The 20,051-nt window shown below is 38.7% G+C and overlaps 1 protein-coding gene across 4 annotated transcripts in view; it reads left to right on the forward strand.

Moving 5' to 3' along the window:
* Window positions 1-1,776: 1,776 nt before the first annotated feature.
* Adnp (activity dependent neuroprotector homeobox) overlaps window positions 1,777-20,051 on the forward strand; it is a 30,246-nt gene continuing 11,971 nt past the window's right edge. The window contains exon 1 of one of the 4 annotated variants that reach the window (XM_010618214.3): window positions 1,777-1,969. The gene's annotated coding sequence lies outside the window, so the exon portion shown is untranslated. Of the gene's footprint in view, window positions 1,970-10,065; window positions 10,203-12,013; window positions 12,163-20,051 lie in introns of those variants that run through there. The other 3 variants (XM_010618217.3, XM_010618215.3, XM_010618216.3) reach the window with 3 other exon arrangements.

Genomic DNA, 20,051 nt, shown 5'->3' on the forward strand with positions numbered 1-20,051 from the left:
TCTCCGCCCCGCGAGCTCGCCGAGGCGGGCAGCCAACCTGGTTGCCCCGGGCTTTTGCAGCTAAAGGCATCTTCCCCACCCCGCCCCCAGCCAGAATCTATCTTCTCGCATCCCTGGGATTAATCCCTTCCGCCCCCTTCCCCAAACGAGGCCCCCACGCACACCCCAATGCTTGGAACGAGCCTTCTGCCAGGTCTGCCCACCCCTAGCTGAGGGAGGGGGGAGTTGTCTGGGGGGCGGGGAGCATGCATGGTGAGGAGTGAAAAGTCTTTGCCTCCCCGATGCAATCCTGCCTCCCCAACGTGCTAGGCTTCGCTCTTTCCTGATCTCAGTCCTTCACCACCCCCTTTTCTCAGTTGCCCGGTCAGCACGATCTCGTAGGAGCTTTCTGAGCCCCAACTTTGCAGTAAGATGGCAGAAAATGGAAATTCAGAAAGCTATGAAAAAGTATTTTATGTTTTTTTAAAAAATACAATGAATGAGGAGTAGTTCTTTGACCACCTTCTTACGTGACTACCCTCTTATTCACCTCTTCTTTCCTTTGAGCTGCCCTCCCCCACACACACACCTGGATGCCTGGCTGCTGGAAAAGGCGCGATTGCTTCTCTTCCTCTTCTGTCCAAGATAGGATTCTAAAGTCTAATTTCCTTTTTAGCCACACACACGCCCACACTGTCTTCTTAATGTTCTTGCATTCACCAGTTTCTCTGGACAGTTCTTGCCATAACCCCATTTCACAGACAAAGGCTTAAAGAGGGAAAAAGAACAAAACTGTTTCCTGTGTTTGCCATTTTAATGCTGTCCATCCCCACACACCAGTACCCATTCCTGATGCTTCTTGTGCCTGTGTCTTGACCCTTCAAGATGAAAAAAGAAAAATCTCTTGGGATAGCTTGATACAGTTTCTTTATAAATCTGCATTGTTGCTTCTGGTTTATGGCCATGAAAATACCAGCCCCCACCCAAAATGCACCGCAGCCAAGTCGGCTAAAGGCGATGAGTGTTGGAGTCAGTAGGGGGCGCATTCTCTGCACTGGGTAAGGCTGCAGAGGGGGGAAGGGCCCCAGAGTAGGACAGGATGTGCTTCACAGCGCCTTCTACAGACCTTGGGAAAATGGGCCCAGCTAGACGCACACTCTTAGTTGGTGAGCTGACAACAACATGGCGAGGGATTGAGTCAAGAGCAGTGATTTTATTTCTTGTAAGGAATTCACTCTGTATTTTGAAAGTTTTCTCTTTTTTAGTTTTTCAAAACTGTTGACCCACAGAAAGTCCACATTTGTTCTTGTCAAATCACCTTGTCACACATCCTTGGGTCATAGTTTCCCTTTCTCTGAAATTCTCCACCTTAAGCTTTCAATGTGTCAACATATCTTTCCAAAGTCAGGTGGTAAAGAGAAGAGTTTAAAACCAGAGAATAGCAGTTTGGGGCATTGTTGTTAAGTCCGAATTTTCATCATTGAAAGTTACCTACTCTTTGAAAGGGGAAAGTCACTCTTGAGGGATGTTAGGTTTTTGTGGGGTAGTAATTTTCATAAGCATAATAGACTGGTGTCATGATTTGCAAAGCATTGTTGACAAACATCAAGCCCATGTTGAGTTCTTCACTGTCAAACTCAACAGGTTTGATTGTAAAATTTTGTTTACCTCCAACTTTGGACTTGTAATTGCCACGTATTTTGTCGGCAGCCAACAACCTTCCTTTTCAAGTGTTGACACCAGTCTTCTGTGAACACCCACTTTCTTAGGGTGTGTGAATTTCCATAGATTTTACTCCTCTTGTTATTTCCATAGGTGTGAGATGCACAATGCGAAACCTAGGCCCCAGCTTTTGCACCATGATGCACAGGGTTGTACTTTTTGTACTGAACTGATAGGTGGCCTAGTGGTTATGCCCTGTACTGCCATTTTGAGGATCTGGACTACGTTTCCTGCCTTGCTCTTTGGACTACATTGTCAATTCACACCGGTGGGTATATTTATTGGGGAGGGTGGGAAGTACAACACAGGGAAGCCAGAGACATTTTTCTGCTTTGGTCACCACCAAAGCCAGCATTTCTAAACTTTCAGCCTAGCCACATTTCCTCAAAGAACTGTATAAAGCTCGTTGCAGTAGTGGGTTCTGACCACTGAGAATTAAGAAATGATTTAGGCCTTGTTTAAGAGAAATTTTTAAAGATGCTAATATAATAGTGTGGTCATTTGCATTCTGCACTCTTGCATATTAATTTTAAATAGTAAATCAGTGTTTTTTGATGGTCAGTCTCAAAAGTTCCTGAACTTATAAAAATCCTTAAAGATCTGATAATGAGGGAATGGATAGACTACGCTCAGCAGTAGAGTGCTTGCCCAACATGCTTATGACCCTGGGTTCCATCCCCAGCACTAACTACAAAGACAAGAAAGAAAATAAATAGATCTGATGAAAATCTGTAGGGGGATAAACTTGTTCTCACCAAAACTTGACAGTGGTTATTGATACTTAGGGTTACTTTAAGAAGTTGTGTCAAGTATACAGATACCTGAAGGAAATTGAATGGATATAGTTGGTGCTTAAAGGTGAATTTTCCATTTGATGATCACTTCCAAATAACATTTTGGTGAGTGAAAAAGATGGCAGCTTGGCTCAGGTATTTCTCTAGAGACTGCATTGCTTTTACAGCTTTTCCATAATTACAGACTCCAGTGTTTAATATAAATGGTATTATTTGTAATTTTTAATGTTTAGTATTTGTTAAACAAATCCTTGGCCTGTATTCAGTGTTTGTTATGCAGTTGAATAACTTCTTAAAATGAGTAATTTGAAGACAGCTTAGTTGAGTGCATATTTGGTTTGTGAAGGTGCATTTGTGTGACTTAGCAAATTATAAGATAGTTTGTTAGCTGAGGTTTTTAGTGGTAATAGCCATTTTACCCTTACAGGAAAACTTCTTGTGGCCTCTTAGCATGTATTATAGAGTTTCAAAGATTTCCTGGTTTTGGCACTCTCAAAAAATAGGTGAACCACTTGGGCCTGTTGGTTGGAATTTATAGTCAGTAAAGTAGCATTCAATAAAGTACAGCCAAATAGCCTCAATTTACTAGTGTGTTCCGTTTAACTGAGCTTTAAGTTGAAATTCTTTGTTTACCTTGACCCTTGACCCTTACTGAAAAATTTCCTAAGATGACCTTATTATTACAGACTGCTATATGTTGAAACTAACCAAATCTTTTATTTTGGTTCTTATAGTCCCTGTACAGAAAGTACAGGCAAGTGGGCTGTGAATCTCTAATGACCCTTGGCCCTGCTGATCTAGGAGGTCACTGAATTTTAAACATGAATTTGCTTTGGATTTATTTCTTTTCTTCTAAAGATAGGTTGCAGGGAAAGTTCTGATACTGTTTTACTAAGTTTAAATTTCTTGGTGTTGAACAGATTAAGTTTCAGCACCTCTTCCAGGTAAATAGTAGACTTTTTCATCACACAAAAATGGCTTTTGCAGGCTTGGGATTTGGCTCAGTGGTTCTGCTGCCTGCCTTGCAAGCACAAGGGCCCGAGTTTGATCCCTAGTACCCCGCCCCATGGCTTTTGGTTTTCATGGATAGATGGATGTAGTGTTTGATTATTAAAAGCATAAATGTATGACATACTGCATGTAAAATTGTTACCTGCTTTGTAAGATTTCAAAAATATTTAAAATAATTTTTAGTATTTAGAAAATCAAAATATTTAGAAATATTAGTGGTTGATTATTTAAATGGTATACACATGCTGTCTACAAAGATAATGTGAAAATTGCAGCTTATAGAGTAGACCTGTATTACAAAGGAGAAAACAGACTGATTCTTGGAGAAGAGAAAAGAACTTTAGAATTTAAAGCGTACTTTTTCTCGAGAATTATATGTGAGTAACAAGGCAGTATAAGTTGTAATAAACCCTGGTAGATGGAGTCCATTAATTAAGGGGTGTATGTGTATGCATGCACAGACATAAAATACAGGTGGGTTTTTTAGAGTCGGAAATGATTGTCAATAAATAGAATATAAAAGTCCAAGTATTAGAAATGCATTTTGGGGATGATACAGTTAAATATGGAGGGAGAAAACAGAATTAAACTTAAGATTTTTGTTTCTTAATTAGCATATTTAAGTTTTAGGAATAGACATTTTTTAAATGATGTAAAAGAATCCTAAAAAAATTTTTTTTTTTAACATTAGAAACTGATTTGTGGTTTTCACTAAGGTGCCTATGACTGTTGCTCATTAAGCTGCTTATTTAACCTTATCTTCCAAAGAACTTTCAAAGAATGTCATAAAGCCTGTTGTGTTTGACAGAAGGTAAAATAATTTCAGAAATTTTGCTTTCATTTACTTGCCTGCAAGACATACACGTTAGCAGAAACATTGCACCCTAATGAAAATAATTTCATTATAGTTAGATGCAAAGAGCTTGGCATATTAATATCACATAGACTCAGTTATTCCTCCTCTGGTTTTGTATGAACTTGTGGTATTACTCTGGAGCTGTTGCCACATTTTGCTAGGTGCACCCCGCTAGTGAATACTTTTTATTTTGTTAGTTTGGAAACTTGGTGTTTGCCACTAGTATTAAGCCAAAGCCCCACTTTAATGAACCAAATTAATACTTCAGTGGAAACTGTTTCTTGTTTATACATTGACACTTTCTATCTTGTTCATTGAGATACTTCATAAGGTAAGCCATCCACGTTTTGGCCAGCCTGTGTGGCCATTATGACCTTGTGGCTTTTTTGTCTGTCCTGTTAATTAGAAAGTGAAAGAAGAATGACGATTATGTTAGTTCCTCAGGGTCTTAGCATTCCTTACACCTGCATTTTGTCATGACCTACCTTTAGTAGGTCTGCCAGTTTAGGGCTCCAGTTTAAGTGAGACTCCATGTTTTGCTTCCCTGAAGAAGGCAGCTTTTCTCACGTCCTGCTTCTCAGACTGAGATATATCAACTTGATTATGTAAGGGATTTATCTGTGTGTATGTATAGGAAAGCATGTGAGTTGTGTAAAGTGACATTTTTGACTGGGGTGCACCCTTTTATTTTACATTTAGAAAATTTTTAGTACTATTTCAGTTCCACATTCCTTCATCTTTGTGTAAATTCACTATCCTCTGCATATAACTCTTTTAGAGGTGCTTTCAAGCTTACTTTGTATTACTGATCACTGCTTTAGTTCCAAGACAGCTTCTAGAAATAGCCTGGAACCTGTCAAGAATTTCAGCAGAATTTTGGAAATATAGGTTCGGAAAATAAGAGGACACTATACAAAACTCTGGGTTGAGTTTATGAAAACTACACTGACCAGACAACCACAGTTCAGGACTTAAGACACAACATGAAACTATGCACCTAATCTAGAAGAGACTAGTACTTTTTTTTTTCTTTCTTTTTTTTTTGCAGTACTGGGAATTGAACTCAGGACCTTGCACTTGAGAGGCATGGCTCCACTGAGGTAAATCCTTGGCCAACTACTACATCATTTGATCAGCCTTTAGAATTAAAAATAAATGTATCTAGGGCTGGGGATTTAGCTCAGTGGTTCAGCTGCCTGCTTCGCAAGCACAAGGTCCCGAGTTTGATCTCCAGTACCAAAAACAGGTAACTACAAATCCTAATACTATATCCAGAAAGGAGAATATAATCTAGCCACTTAGCTGTGAAGGTTATTGATGTCTTTTCTCATTTGACTTGGTTGATGCCTAATAAGCATGAATTGTGTAAAGGTCCTCTTGTTGGCCTTTACGGTATTATAAAGTAATATTTTATTTTCCAAGTACTTTGTACATAAATCATTCACAAATCTCTCAGTACTGTCTTTGTTTGGCTAGGTAGGAAAGTCAAGGTGTACCACCTACAGTGATAAAGTGAGCCACACAGTGTGTCTGGCCTAGATCCCTGGCCTGTACTTGAAACACAGGCCTTTATAGTGCTCCTGAGAGTTATTTGGCTAATGATACAAATGAATGCTTTAAAATTTCATAGTGATGTTTTTGCTTGTATACCAGCTTACACCCAAGAATCCTAAATGGGCTCTAAAATTAAAGAAGCCAGTCATGCCTCCAGCAGGAGAGTAAGAGTGTAAACTGTGCAGGTGGCATTAGTTGAAATAGCAGATGTCTACTTTGAGGTTACCTGTATAAGGGTAAAAAGATACTTTGAGAATGGTCCTGTTGTTTTTCCTAATGTTTTGGTTTGGGACGCCCTTGTTCTTTCTTTGTTCTGAGCAATTATTTTTGCTTAGATAAATGCTGGCTTTTACTCTTTCTTTTTCTGAACCCTCCATTTAAGATCTGTTGAAAACCTGGGTGCAGTGGTGTACAGCAGTTATTCCAGCTAATTTGGAGGCTTGAGGCGGAAGGACCACAAGTTTGAGGCCAGAGTGGGCACTTACCAAGACCCTCAGAAGAAGAGCTTGGGCAAATTGGTGCTTCCCTTGCAAATCTTTACAGATGTCCTTTGCTGGTGGGAGCTAACTTTAGAATCTTATAAGTGGTCTCTTGAAACCTAGTATGTCTGAGAAAATTCTGTCTTGTGGCAATAAAAATTAAGTTGACAAACTATTGTTCTGGTGGAGGAGGAGAGCTGAGACTGAGCATCTTAATGCAGGGAATGCTTAGAATCCTGGTTCAATATCAGTTATTCTTAAAAACAGCAAGAAAAATACCAAACTTGTTGGGGAATGTGTGAAGATTGAGCCATCAAGTGGCAAAATCTGCTACAAAATAGCTTTTTAAAAACTGGTTAAGCCTTGACCCTGGGAGATGCATCTCCCTTTAGAAACTTGAGAATACAGTTTAAATAAGTTATTCTGTTATTCAATAATGTTAAGAAAAATACATTTTTCTATTACGGGAAAATTACTTGAGTAGTTTCAGTGCAGTGAAATATGTATTAGGATTGCAGTTTAACTTTTTGTCTTGCCATTTAGATACAAAGACATGTCAGACATGTTTCTGTAGTGATCATAAATGGGCATATCTATTTTGGTCTTAGGCTCATTTGAGAATGATTTCTCTTTTTCACATTTCCTTTAAGTCAGGTTGCCCACTTATACTGATAGCAAGTGACACTAAGCCTATGAGGTTCTTACCTATGCAGCAGGGTGCTAGAGCCTTTTTTTTTTTTTATATACCGGGGATCGAAATCAGGACCTTACCATTGAGAAACAGCAGGCAGTGGAACCACTGAGTTAAATCCCCAGCCCAAGAATCACTTCTGATGATGTGTTGCTGTGATGCTGCAGTACTTGTTAAAACAAGGTGAATTGGGAACTGTTCTCCATCTCACACTCCCTAAATCTTGATTATGTTATACATTGTCCTCAGGTTTTTCTTTTTAAGCAGTGGGGCAACTCCCTTTGAAATAAAATTTTGTATGAATTACTTTTTTCAGTACAGTACTGGGAATTGAACCCAGGGTCTTTGCACTGAGTGACATCCCTGGCTCTTTGTTAATTTTTGCTTCGCGTTAGCTCTCACTAAGTTGGCTAAACGACTGCAACTTGGAAGGAATCCTTCTGCCTCAGCCTCCCAGAGTGCTAGGATTACAGACATATGCTACCACACCCAACTAACTTTTATAAGAATTCTTGCATTTATGAGGATTAAGGGGTTATACCTCTGGTAGTTCTGTCACCTCAGAAAGGCATCCTGAAAGCACTAGGTTTCATTGTGCCAGAAATTCTGGTGGTTGCAGTTAGGATTCTCATCTGAAATCTAAATTCTCAAAGTAGGATAAGCAGCAGTATAGCAATTTCCAGTTGTAGGCAGTATTTTGTTCTGAAGATATACTTTAAAAAGAAGTGACCCATATTTTAAAAAAATATATGCAGTCTAAAACATCTTTGTGTTTCTACATAACTATAAGTCACATAGGTTTATTTAAGATAGTTGAAGGTGTTTATGGCATAAGCATTTCAAGTAATGCCAAGTTTGTAAAGTTGAGTATTCTAACTTGAATGGCTCACAGATACATTTAAAGAATTGTATAAAACTATTTTGTGTGTATGTATAAGTATAAATGCATGTTATAATGTGTATTGGAACAGATACAATGGCAACCACATCTGATTCTTAGTAATAATAGTCTAAACTAAGGGATATACCCTGTTGTGAACTCAGAATTTTCAAAGCCATTTTCTGGTATCTGACTTGGTTTAAGGAAATAATGATAACTACTTTTAAATACTAATTTGCATCATTTCATTTAGTCCTTCTAACAGTTGAACAGTATCATACTATGAAGACACAGACCTCTCTGTAGAGGTTGAGTGACATTTTTAGAGTTGTAAGCTAGTAAGTGGCAGAGAAAGAATATAAGCATAGATCTGTTCAGCTCTAGGGTAAATTCTCAGTCACTCTATTTTACCATCTTTTCTGGTGAAGAACAGCTAATTTATGTTACCCTACTTCTTTAAAATGTTTGACATTAAGTAAAATTTCAACATGTGGCTCATAGATCAGGCAAATCTTGGCTGTGAAAACAATAATCTTACTAGAAAGCACAAAGTTTGATTGAGGCCGTGAGCTTCACTTTTGAAAAGAGGTTCTTTTTTTCCTTCCTTTTGCTGTGACCTCAATACCTTATTACCAGATACCTAAGGCAGTAGTGGTTTCACAGATCTTTCGAATTGAGTTGGTCTGGAATGGATAAAGCTCCCTCAGGTGATTCTGCCCCTTAGCTAGATCTGGTATGTACCATGTACTTTTCTACCTAATTACCTTCTCTAGACATTTCTTAATGGTTCCTGCTGAACATGACCAGATTTATCTTCTTAAAAATGCAAGTAAAAAGCATATTATGTCTTGGGGCTAAGAATATTGCTATATTGTAGAGTGTTTCCCTAGCATGCCTGGGTTCGATTCCCAGCCTTCCCACCCCCAAATCAGATCACTTCTCTACTTAACCACCTGCAGCATCTCTGTGGGTGCATATCAGTTATGGCATTGGACTCTAGCTTCACATTAAAGGCCCTCCGTCCTGTTAGCTGGTCTTTCCAGCCTTATCATTCATTATTCCTCAGAAACTTGACAGAGCAGCCATTCTCTATGCAATACTAATTCCTAGACCTCCTTGCTTTCCTGCCTTTGGCACTATGCCAGGTTTTGGGGGTTGTTTGTTGGTTGGTTTTTGTTTTTTTCATTTGTTTTGGGTTTTTTGCAGTAGTATGCAGAGTCTCAGTCTAAGCTTAGTGGCCTCAGCTCAGCAGCTACTTCCATCCTCTGCTGAGAACAAATGCCCCCTTTCCTGAAATCTTGATACAAACGTATCACCCCTTTTACTATAGATATTTGAGAAGCAACACATCTGTAAGCCCTTTTTAGACAGGGCCGCATTCAATCTCTATTGGGTACCTGCTTTGGCCATCAGCCACAGATAGAGATGTTAGAGATACTGTAAGGGGAGAAGCTTTTTTAAAGTAGTGTCCTTTTAATGTACCTACTTTGTCTTGCTGCGTGTTTTCAGAGTTCTGTGGAGTCCATCAGTTAAGACTAGGAAAATTAGTCTGAAAAATAATTATGTTATTGCAACATACAGGTATAAAAACTTCTTTACTGGTGATATCAGGTAATAGTTTCAGATCATATGTGTCTAAATCTCGAAGATCAAAGTACCTCTCAAATGGCTTTTTATTTTTCCTAGGACTTCTCACTTTTGCAGTTGTACTTTTTTAACTAAAAGGTACCAAAGATGATTTTTAAATTTAACACATCAAAATTCTCTGAAGATCTTTTCTGTGCTGCCACGTGCTCAGTTTTTCAAAGCAAAACAGTTCATTGAAGTAACTCTAGTGTTTAATCTATTAGTTAAGGAAGAGTAAACTAGGACCATTATTGCCAAAAAGTGATATATTAACTGTTTCTGGCTTCTGAAAGTAGAGCAGATTTGTCAAGAAAAAAACTCTACTAAGATTTTTTTTAAGAACTTAAAAATGAACCAGGTTCCATTAATGTATTACTGTAGAGTACCTAATTTAACAGTGTTCAAAATGGTTAGGAAATTTATAAAGACCTTCAAAATTCTGTATTACAGTGGACCCTCGAGTTACGACCGGCCTCACATACGAACAACTTGGGTTACGACTGGAAATTTAGTTTTAACTTACGACCAAAGTCTTGAGTTACGACCCGAATGCCGGCCGCTTGTGCGGTTGTAAACAAAGACTCGCGATGCCAGAAAAGCGTATGTAAGTGTACGTAAGCGTCAGTCTGAGCCCAGATGTGCGTGTCTGTGGACGTGATATCGGTCAGTGCTTTACATAATTGCTACGATTACTGCTATCAAAATGGCCCCCAAAAAGCTAGAAAAGAAGCTGAGGAAGGAAGGGAAGGTAAAGAAAGCAATCACAATCGAAAAGAAGAAGGAAATTGTGGAGAAATATGAGAGTGGCATTCGTGTGACCGATCTTGCTAATATGTACAGCATGTCGAAATCCACCATCTCGACAATCTTACAGAGAAAAGATTTGTATAAGGAAGTTAGTGTTGCCAAAGGTGTTACACAAATTAGTAAGTCACGATCAGTAGTCTTAGAGGAGGTAGAAAGGCTATTACTAGTGTGGATAAATGAAAGGCAGATGGCAGGTTATAGCCTATCTGAGTCTATAATTTGTGAAAAAGCTAGGGCTATAAATGCAGATCTCATAAAGGATAATCCATCAACGAGTGATAATGGTGAAACATTTCGTGCTAGTAAGGGGTGGTTTCACAATTTTAAAGCAAGGACTGGGGTTCGTATCATAACTAGGCATAGTGAAGCAGCCAGTGCTGATAAAAGGGCTGCTGAAAATTACATACACCACTTTGAAACAATGACACAGAGAAATGGCTTTTGCTCTCATCAAGTTTTCAACTGTGATGAAACTGGCCTTTTCTGGAAGAAAATGCCCAAGAGAACATACATTACCCAGGAAGAGAAGAAAATGCCAGGCCACAAGCCTATGAAGGATAGGCTAACCTTATTGCTATGTGCCAATGCAAGTGGTGACCTCAAGGTAAAGCCTCTCTTGGTTTATTATTCTGAGACCCCTAGAGTGTTCAAAACGCATAAAGTTATGAAGAATAGGCTAGGGGTCATGTGGAGATCTAATGCAAAAGCCTGGGTAACAAGAGTACTTTTTCTTGAGTGGATCAGGGAGGCTTTCTGTCCTACTGTTAAGAAATATCTAGAGGACAAAGGTTTACCACTTAAGGCTCTCCTCATCATGGACAGTGCTCCTGCTCACCCACGAGATTTGGAGGAAGAATTGGCTGAAGAATTCCCATGGCTCTCAGTCGAGTTCCTCCCACCTAATGTAACTCCTCTACTGCAGCCTATGGACCAGCAGGTTATAGCTAACTTTAAGAGGCTATACACCAAGGAACTGTTCCTGAAGTGCTTCCAGATCGTGTCAGATACAGATTTAACCCTTAAAGAGTTCTGGAAGGAACATTACAACATCCTTTCCTGTGTGGGGTTAATTGAGAAATCCTGGGCCAATGTCTCTCTAAGGACCCTGAGATCTGCCTGGAAGAAAGTATGGCCTAAAATTATACAGGAGAGAGAATTTGAAGGCTGTATAGAGGAGCCTGAGCCTTCAATTGACCCTGTGATTGATGACATTGTCACTATAGCAGAGTCCATAGGCTTGCAGGTAGACAGTGGTGATGTTGAGGAACTGGTGGAGGAACACTCAGAGGAACTGTCTACCGAGGAACTTCAGCAACTTCTGGCTGAGCAGCACAGAATGGCAGCTGAGGAGCTTTCTGAAGAGGAGGGGGAGCATCAACAATCAGTGCAGCAAAGTTCCTCTGAAATAAAGGAAATCCTGAAAACTTGGACAGAGCTACAAACATTTGTAGAGAAGACCCACCCAGATAGAGAAAAAGCCAATCGTTGCATTCACTTGCTCGATGACAATGTCATGTTGTACTACAGAACAGTCTTAAAGAAAAGACAGAAACAGACAACCTTAGATGAGTTTGTAGTTCTGAAAAGGTTGAGACCTAGTGAGCCAGAAGCAGGTCCTAGTAGGCTACAGACTCTCACAAGGAGAGAAAGGACACCAGAGAGCCAGATTCCTGATGTTCTTGTGGAAGGAGACTCTCCTTCCAAAAATAACCACCTTCCATTTCATCCTCCCTTCCTGCAAGCCAAAGATGTCAACTTGAATGGTGAGTACAGTATGAAATTGTTGTTTCTGGTAAACTAGGCACATTTTATAACTTTGGTGACTACACTAAGAAAATTATTAGTGTTAGTCTGGTAAATTAAACACATACTACCCTTTTTATCATGAAAAAGTTGAGTGGTGCTTTGGAGGGTTCAGAACGCATTTTAAGTGTTTTCGTTATTTCTTAAGTGAAAAATAGTCTTGAGTTACAACCAGCTCTCAAACAAATTAAGTTCATAAGTCAGGGTCCATTGTACCTCTAGGGACTTGCTCTTAGAGCATTGGGAGCAAACCTATGGCACACATGCCACAGCGGCCTGTTTGTATCATTGGAAGTTCTAAAAGCTTTGTTCACATCACTGCTGTAGAGGATCTACCCTAGTTCAAGGAATCTTAACAAATGCATAGTCAGAATTCAAATTCCCATCAGTGATAAGTGCCCTAATTTTGAACCCAGCCTACCCTGCTATTAAAATTATAAGCAAACTAGAAGGATAGAGTGGTGCATGCCTGTAGTCCCAGCACTTGGGAGGCTGAGGCAGGAAGATCTCTGGGAGTTCAAGTCCTGCTTGAACTTCATAGTGAGACCCTGTCTCCCACACACATACTCTCTCCTCTTCTTTCTTCTTCCTTCTTCCCTCTTCCCTCCCCCTCCTCCCTAATAGGACTCATCCAAAAAAATGGGCAACTGAAATGAATAGACATTTCTTAGCTGTGGTAATACAAATGAGCAATAAGTACATGAACAAATGTTGAGCATCTCTGGCCATAAGAGAAATGCAAATTAAAACTGAGATTCCATCTTACTCTAGAAAGAATGAGTGTCATCAAGAAATCAAATAATAGCAAATGCTAAGGAGACTGTCAGTAAAAGGAAGCCTTCTCCATTGTTGGTGGCAGTGTAAGTTGGTACAACCACTACGGAAATCGGTTTAGAGATTCCTTCAAAAACTAAAACTATAAAATTCACTCTACCCAGCTATGTATTTTCCTTCGGTTATCTTCCCAGAAAGTTAAAGACATAATATTAGGAATCCATGCACACCCATGTTTATAGCAGCACAATTCATAATAACTAAATCTTGGAAGTGACATACATGTCCATCCAGCAGATGAATGGATAAAGAAAATGGTATTTATACACAATGGAGTACTACTACGCAGTAAAGGAAAGATAAACTTTAGTCATTTGTAGGAAAACAGATGCACCTTAAGACTATAGTGTTTAGTATCAGGCATATAAGTTTAAATATTAAGCTTATATATGAGACATCTAAAATAATAAAGAGCAAAATAAAAGGTAATAGAAAATAGGGAGATCTTTTGCAAATGGGGTAGGGACCAAAAAAGATGGGAGGGAGCAGAAGGAAATGGATGAAAAAAGAGTGAAGATGTGTTACATCCCTGTACCAACTCCCCACAAGGAAGGAATGTGATCATTTTGCACTTAGAAACATGTACTAATAAAAAATTTTTTTGATTAGCGCCCTGAGGAAATAGTTTTTAGAATAAGATTAAAAGGAAACCCTGTCTTCTTCCATAGTCATAGCTATTGCCTCAATTTTTTTCCCATAGCCATATTAAAATTTATTTTTAATTATCATATACATGAAATCCTTTACCACTTTAGCCATTTTTAAGTGTACAGTTCTGTAGCATTACATTCACACTGTTGTAAGAAAAGTGAAATTATCAAAAATTTTTGAGGAACCAGGGATTTAGCTTCATGGTACTGCACATGCCCCGCAAGTGCAAGGTCCCAAGTTTGATTCCTGGTACCAGAAAAAACAACGAAATATTTTTATTTAACATGATATATCCCAAGTATTATCTCAACATAGCAAAATTTTGATATTTATGAAATTTTCATTCATTTCTCATATTCAGTCTTAGAAATCTGGAGTACATTTTATACTGAAATCATCTCAGTTCAGACTAGCCATATTTCTTTAAAATGTATTTACAGAGCTGGGCACAGTGGTGCATGCCTGTAATCCCAGCACTTGGGAGACTGAGGCGGGATCACTGAGTTCAAGACCAGCCTGGGTTACATTGTGAGTTCCAGGTCAGTCTGAACTACATAGTGAAATCCTGTCTCAAAAAAAACAAAAAACAAAATAATTTACAGAATTTTCAACCAACACTGATTTTCTTGCAGGAGTAGACACTATAGTGTTTCTTTTAAAAAGTTAATGAGATTGGGGTTATGGCTTAGTAGAGCATTAGTAGAGCATTTGCCCGGCATGTGTAAGGTCCTGGGTTCAATCCCTAGCACTCTGCCCCCTTGACACTTCAAAAAAAGATAAAATGTGTCATAAAAATCTGTAAGGATAAATATATTAACAATTATTATCTTGCCTTTGAGTAAAATTACATAAACTACGTTTCATTAATTTTGGTAAGAACTTTATTGAGATGTACAGTAATACTTCAGTTCACAAATGCTTCTGTTTGCAAACAAAAGCATTCTGCAGAATTTTGTCTCTGTTTGCAAACTGCACATTGGGTGACAATCATAGCTATCTTCCTCGCACAAACACAAACAGCTATCTTCCCAAAATTTTTAAACAAAATAAGTTTGTTTGTTTGTTTGGTACTGGGGATTGAACTCGGGTCGCTTGCGCTTTCAAGGCAGGCCACCAAACCGCTGAGCTAAATCCCCAGCCCAACAAAATAAATTTAAAAGCTGAATTTTATTGTGTGTCACACAATTCACCTATTTAAAATGTGTAATTCAGTGGTTTCTAGAGTGTTCACAAAATGTGCAGTTATTACAAGTTAATCTTAGAACATTTTCATCACCCCAAAAAGAAACCTACTACCATTTAAGTCTTCATCCCACCCTGCCCCATTCCTATAAGCAGCCTTAATCTCCCTTCTGTATCTGTAAATCTGCTTGTTCAAGTAATTTCTTTTTCTTTTTTTCAAGTCATTTCATATAGTCACACACTGTTAGAAAAAATGCTTAGAGTGTTATCTATCAGTGAGGAAATGATAAAGCAAGTGACATAAGATACATCTTTTTTTTTTTTTTGAAATGTGTCATGCTAAGCATGCCAAGGTTATAGGGGTTTTCATTTTGCAAGATTGTACAGTTATGACGCAGGAAAATAGGGCTATGTAGTGGCTGTTGGCATCTGTAGTGATGATAAGAGCACTTTAAGGCAAGCTGAGTTCTTGTTTCTGTATTTTTCTGGGTGTGATGGGATCATTCTGCTAACCTTATTTATTTGTGTATCGATAATGGGGATAAAACTTGGGACCTTGTGCTTGCGAGGCAGGAGGCAGGCCACAGCACCATTGAGCTAAATCTCCGGCCCTTGCTGACCCTAGATACGTACAGATTCTTACTATTTCAACCAGTTGCCCTAGATTGGCTGAACTTTTTAATTTTTTTTTGTTGTTTTGTTTTGTTTTGTTGAGACAGGGTCTCACTATGTAGTTGAGACTGACCTGGAACTCACTATGTAGCCCAGGCTGGTCTCGAACTCACAGCAATCCTCCTGCCTCGGCCTCCCGAGTGCTGGGATAACAGGCGTGAGCCACCACGCCGGGCAACTTTATAATTTTTTAAGGCCAGTTCAACCTTGGGTTCAAGACTTCTGTTGAGTCCATCAGTTAAAACCAAGAAAACTAATCTAAAAAGGGATAATAAATATAGTTATTATAATAAATACGTCTTTACTGCTGGTGTTAGATAATAGTCTAAGGTCATGCTTTTCTAAGTCTCTTGAGTATTTTGAAGTTCTGTACTTTCAAGTATGTGCATATAACATGCTGCTGTCTATAATGAATGTTACAACTCAGAGCCTGATCTGCATAGGTGGAGCACTACGTCTTGGTCCTGAAGTGTAGCTTTGAGACCCAGTTCTCACAAGCAGTGGCTTCACCTTCCCTGCTAATCTAAGAGTTTAAATTAGGCAGTCTTTCAGGTTCTTCAGAGTCAAAATGTTTCTTCATAACAGATATCAGTTAGTACTGTGATAAAGAAATTAAGTCTCAATCCTTTGTCTTTCCTAAAGAGATTTTGCTGGACATTTGTTCTTTTTCATTTTGGAGACAATGCTTAGGAGCCCCTTTAACTCAGAACACTGGGAGGATTATTAAATTTAAAAGAGTTGCCAGGATAGAGATGAAGCTGGTGTTAGAATGCTTCATCCCTGGGTTCCATCCCCAGCACACATACCAAAAAAATCTTGTTTTTCTCACCAGCTGTAACAGCCAATACTGAAAAGGGCAGCATATACTGAAAAATAATACAAGATTTCATTTGATTGTAGTCATGTGTAAATGACTCCCCCCATACATATTAATTAATATCCAGAATTAGCATAATGTTGTCTCTGTCTCCTGCATTTAGCACATCCAGAATAAGAGTCTGTACAGGCCATCAGACAAACTGGAGCTCATTCATTGGAGAATGAATGGCCTGTACGACCACAGAAGGAATGGTGATAAGAGCTTGATTAGCTGAGACAGGTTGGAGACTTGGGAGGGAGAGGAATTGTCAAAATTTTGAAATTTCACATCTGACATAAAATTTAGATTTCTGTGGCTGAACTTTTGAGAGCAATGGTTAGGCCATAAAACAATGTAAACAGTAAACTGGCTAAGGATATAGTTGTTGATATGTGCTTCCATGGCACGCACAAGGGCCCTGGTTTACATCTCCAGTACCATCAAAAAATCCCCAAATTTTGTGAATAGATCTGTCTAGTGTGGATTGAGCTACCCAATAAAGATTTTTGTCTCCCCTTCCTTCAGGTCAATGGTGGCAAGCCTATGGCACGGGTGCCACAGTGGGCTGTTTGTATCATTGAAAGCTCTGCAAGGCTTGCCATCACTGAGGCCAGGAGACTCAGTGTCTCTTGGAGCAGGGTTGTTTGTAGAAGGGACTTAATGTCTACAGAATGTGGCAAGAAATACTTATTTAAAGATTTTATACAGGATACCGTATTTAGGATAAATAGTACCACTTTGCCTTACACAATTTAGTTTCCATGCTCAGGATAGAGGAATTTAATTGTAAGGAATTGAATGATTGATAATTGATATGGTTGAAAATGAGTTTGTGTATGTGTGGAGGCAATTTTGTATGGTGCTTTATTAAATTAATTGGATAATTTTTATTGGGACAACGCTAAAAGTCCAGTGGGGTTAGTAATTAAGAATAGAACAAAAGCCGGATGGGGTGGTGCATGCCTGTTATCCCAGCACTTGGTAGGCTGAGGCAGGAGAATTGCTGTGAGTTTGAGACCAGCCTGGGGTATGTAGTGAGATCCAGGTCAGCCTCAACTATACAGTGAGACCCTGTCTCAAAAAGCCCCCCCCCCCAAAAAAAAGACGAATAGAACAGAAATCAAATTTCTTGCTGGCTTCTTGTCTTTTAAGAGTGTTCTAATATTTTCCTAAGCAGTATGATTGATGTTCATTATTCATATTTCGCATTCAGTACATGTGTCACCATTTACAAAGTAGCTTTTCTTTATAGTTGTTTCCAAATCCCCTTTTTGTGCCCTCAGTTATACTTAATTTTTCAGTAAGCTTAAGGAAAGGGACTATACTTTCTTCTGTCTTACTCCTGTGTTTTATCTAGAACAGTATTTTGCCCCCAGATAATTACCTGTCTTGTGCTGTTTTAGGTTAGGGGAGGGGGAATTAGAGCTGTTTTCTGTGAAGAGCTTCTGGCACCTCAAGTCTTTTGCCTGGGCTTCTAGGAGAGTGAAAGATGAGGTGCTTCTGCTCAGTGTTGTGTGTTGAAGAAAAAGACTGATTACATAGTTGTTTTAAGACTGGGTGCAGGGGCCAGGGTTTTAGCTCAGTGGTTCTGACACCTGCCTTGCAAGTGCAAGGTCTTGAGTTCGATCCCCAATACCAAAAAAAAAAAAAAAGACTTGAGTGCAGGCTGTCAGTGTGATTCTTCATGTGAGGGCTTTATAAGCTTCATATTCATTAACCTTTCTACAACTGGTTTAAGCAGTTAAAACTGGTTGAAGCAAGGGAGCTATCTGTTCACTTCGGATACAAATCCTGGAGTGGTCTAGGAAGAGATTAAAATAATCTCAGACATGGGTTATAAAAAGTTTATTATTACCATGCTGTTACTCAATGATTAATATAGACAGATAGTAAATATGTTGCTATAGAATAGATAGAAAGGAAAGAGAGTACATAAATATGGAAATGATATTTTCTGCCTAGTTTTTCTCTTTAACATCTCACAAGATCTATTCTCAAGGAAAAAAAAAAGTACCATCATGAGCAGTAGTAAATTAACTGTTGTTTTGATTCTATTCATGAGACTCTTAAAATGCCTTTCCTTAGAAAATTGCCGGCATAATTTAACACTTTAGTTAGCACATTGATTGAAAGAAACTTCCTAAGTCTGACTTAACAAGCATCAAGTGAAATGAAGCCCTCGCTTGTCACTGTGAACATGAAAAAGATCTTAGTTTGAGGAGTAAATATGTGATTATGTGTAAATTGTAATTATATTCTTCAATAAAGGGTTTTACTAAATTTTTTTTTTTAATTTAAACTCCACTGGGGCATATAAATAACCATATCAGGGGTTGGGGATTTAGCTCAGTGATGCTGCCGTCTACTTCACAAACACAACAAGGTCCTGAGTTTGATCTCCAGGACCAGAGAGAAAATAAATACATACATACATACATACATACATACATACATACATACATACACATACATAAATAAATAAAGGTATCTGCATTAAAGTACTTTTAAGTATCAAGGATCTGAATTTCTTACATATTAATCTGGGTTGGTGATGTTATGAAAATGTTTATAACATAACTTGAATGTCTTCCTTGTTTTGTTTTGGTTTAAGATAGTCGCTATATAGCTCAAGCTGACCTTGAACTCGGTGTGTTGCCCAGGCTGGCAGCAGTCCTCCTGCCTCTGTCTCCCTAGCGCTGGGATTACAGATGTGTACCACCACACCCAGCTTGTCTTTTTTATTTTCAAATATAGCTGCCAATTTTCACCAACATCATGTGTACAGTGTGATTTACCACCACCGACCAGCTCTCCCTTTTTTTTTTTTTTTTTAACTTGGAATTCTTTCTACTTTAGCCATCAGTCTTCATGCTTTGGGTAATTGCTTACTGAACCCAGATTATACATGTCAGCAGACTGCCAGTTTGGCATAAATGTGCACCATAGACTTAGACTTAGTTTTGACTTGTGACTATTTCAAAAAGATATATGGGAGCAGAGACCTTTTTCTTTTCCCTTTCAGTGTGACCATCTCCACTCTTTATCTCTTACATTTTATCTAAGATTCCTTTGGGAAAGAAAGTTTTGATGTTTTAAAAGAGTTTGAAGGGCCAGGGATTTAGCTCAGTGGTGCTGCCACCTTCCTTACAGGCACAAGTCCTGAGTTTGATCTGGTACCCCCCGCCAAAAAAAAAGTTTGAAAACTACTGGTTTAGATTAACAGCTTATGTTTAGGTGTTGTTATGCAGAAAAAGTAACCATCTTTGTACAGCACTTTATTTTGTATTAGGGATATTTTTGTGTGTGTGAAAATGTAGATTTGCATTCCCCTGTGTAATTGATACATTAGTTGCCTCTGGTATGTAGATTTTGGTTTCCAAACACTATTAGAAAGTGGCAGTTATACTTGCCCTTGATGGAAAGTTAGACGTGCTATTATAGTTACTGGCATGTTAAATTAGCACCTATACTTTGTGTGTGTGTTTGGTGCTTGGGTGGGACCAAACTCTGGACCTCTTATAAGCTAGGCGTTTCTTCTACCCTGAGCCACATCTCCAGTCCATAGTGCTGTAAACTCTTCTTAGAAGTTTGGAGCATCAAGAATGCTTATTAAAATGCGAAAGTTTAATGTACTAAAAAATGGTGTACTTT

This window comes from Fukomys damarensis, unplaced genomic scaffold (genome assembly GCF_012274545.1).
Source record: "Fukomys damarensis isolate Sample0158 unplaced genomic scaffold, DMR_v1.0_HiC HiC_scaffold_22, whole genome shotgun sequence".
Taxonomy (NCBI): Eukaryota; Metazoa; Chordata; class Mammalia; order Rodentia; family Bathyergidae; genus Fukomys; species Fukomys damarensis.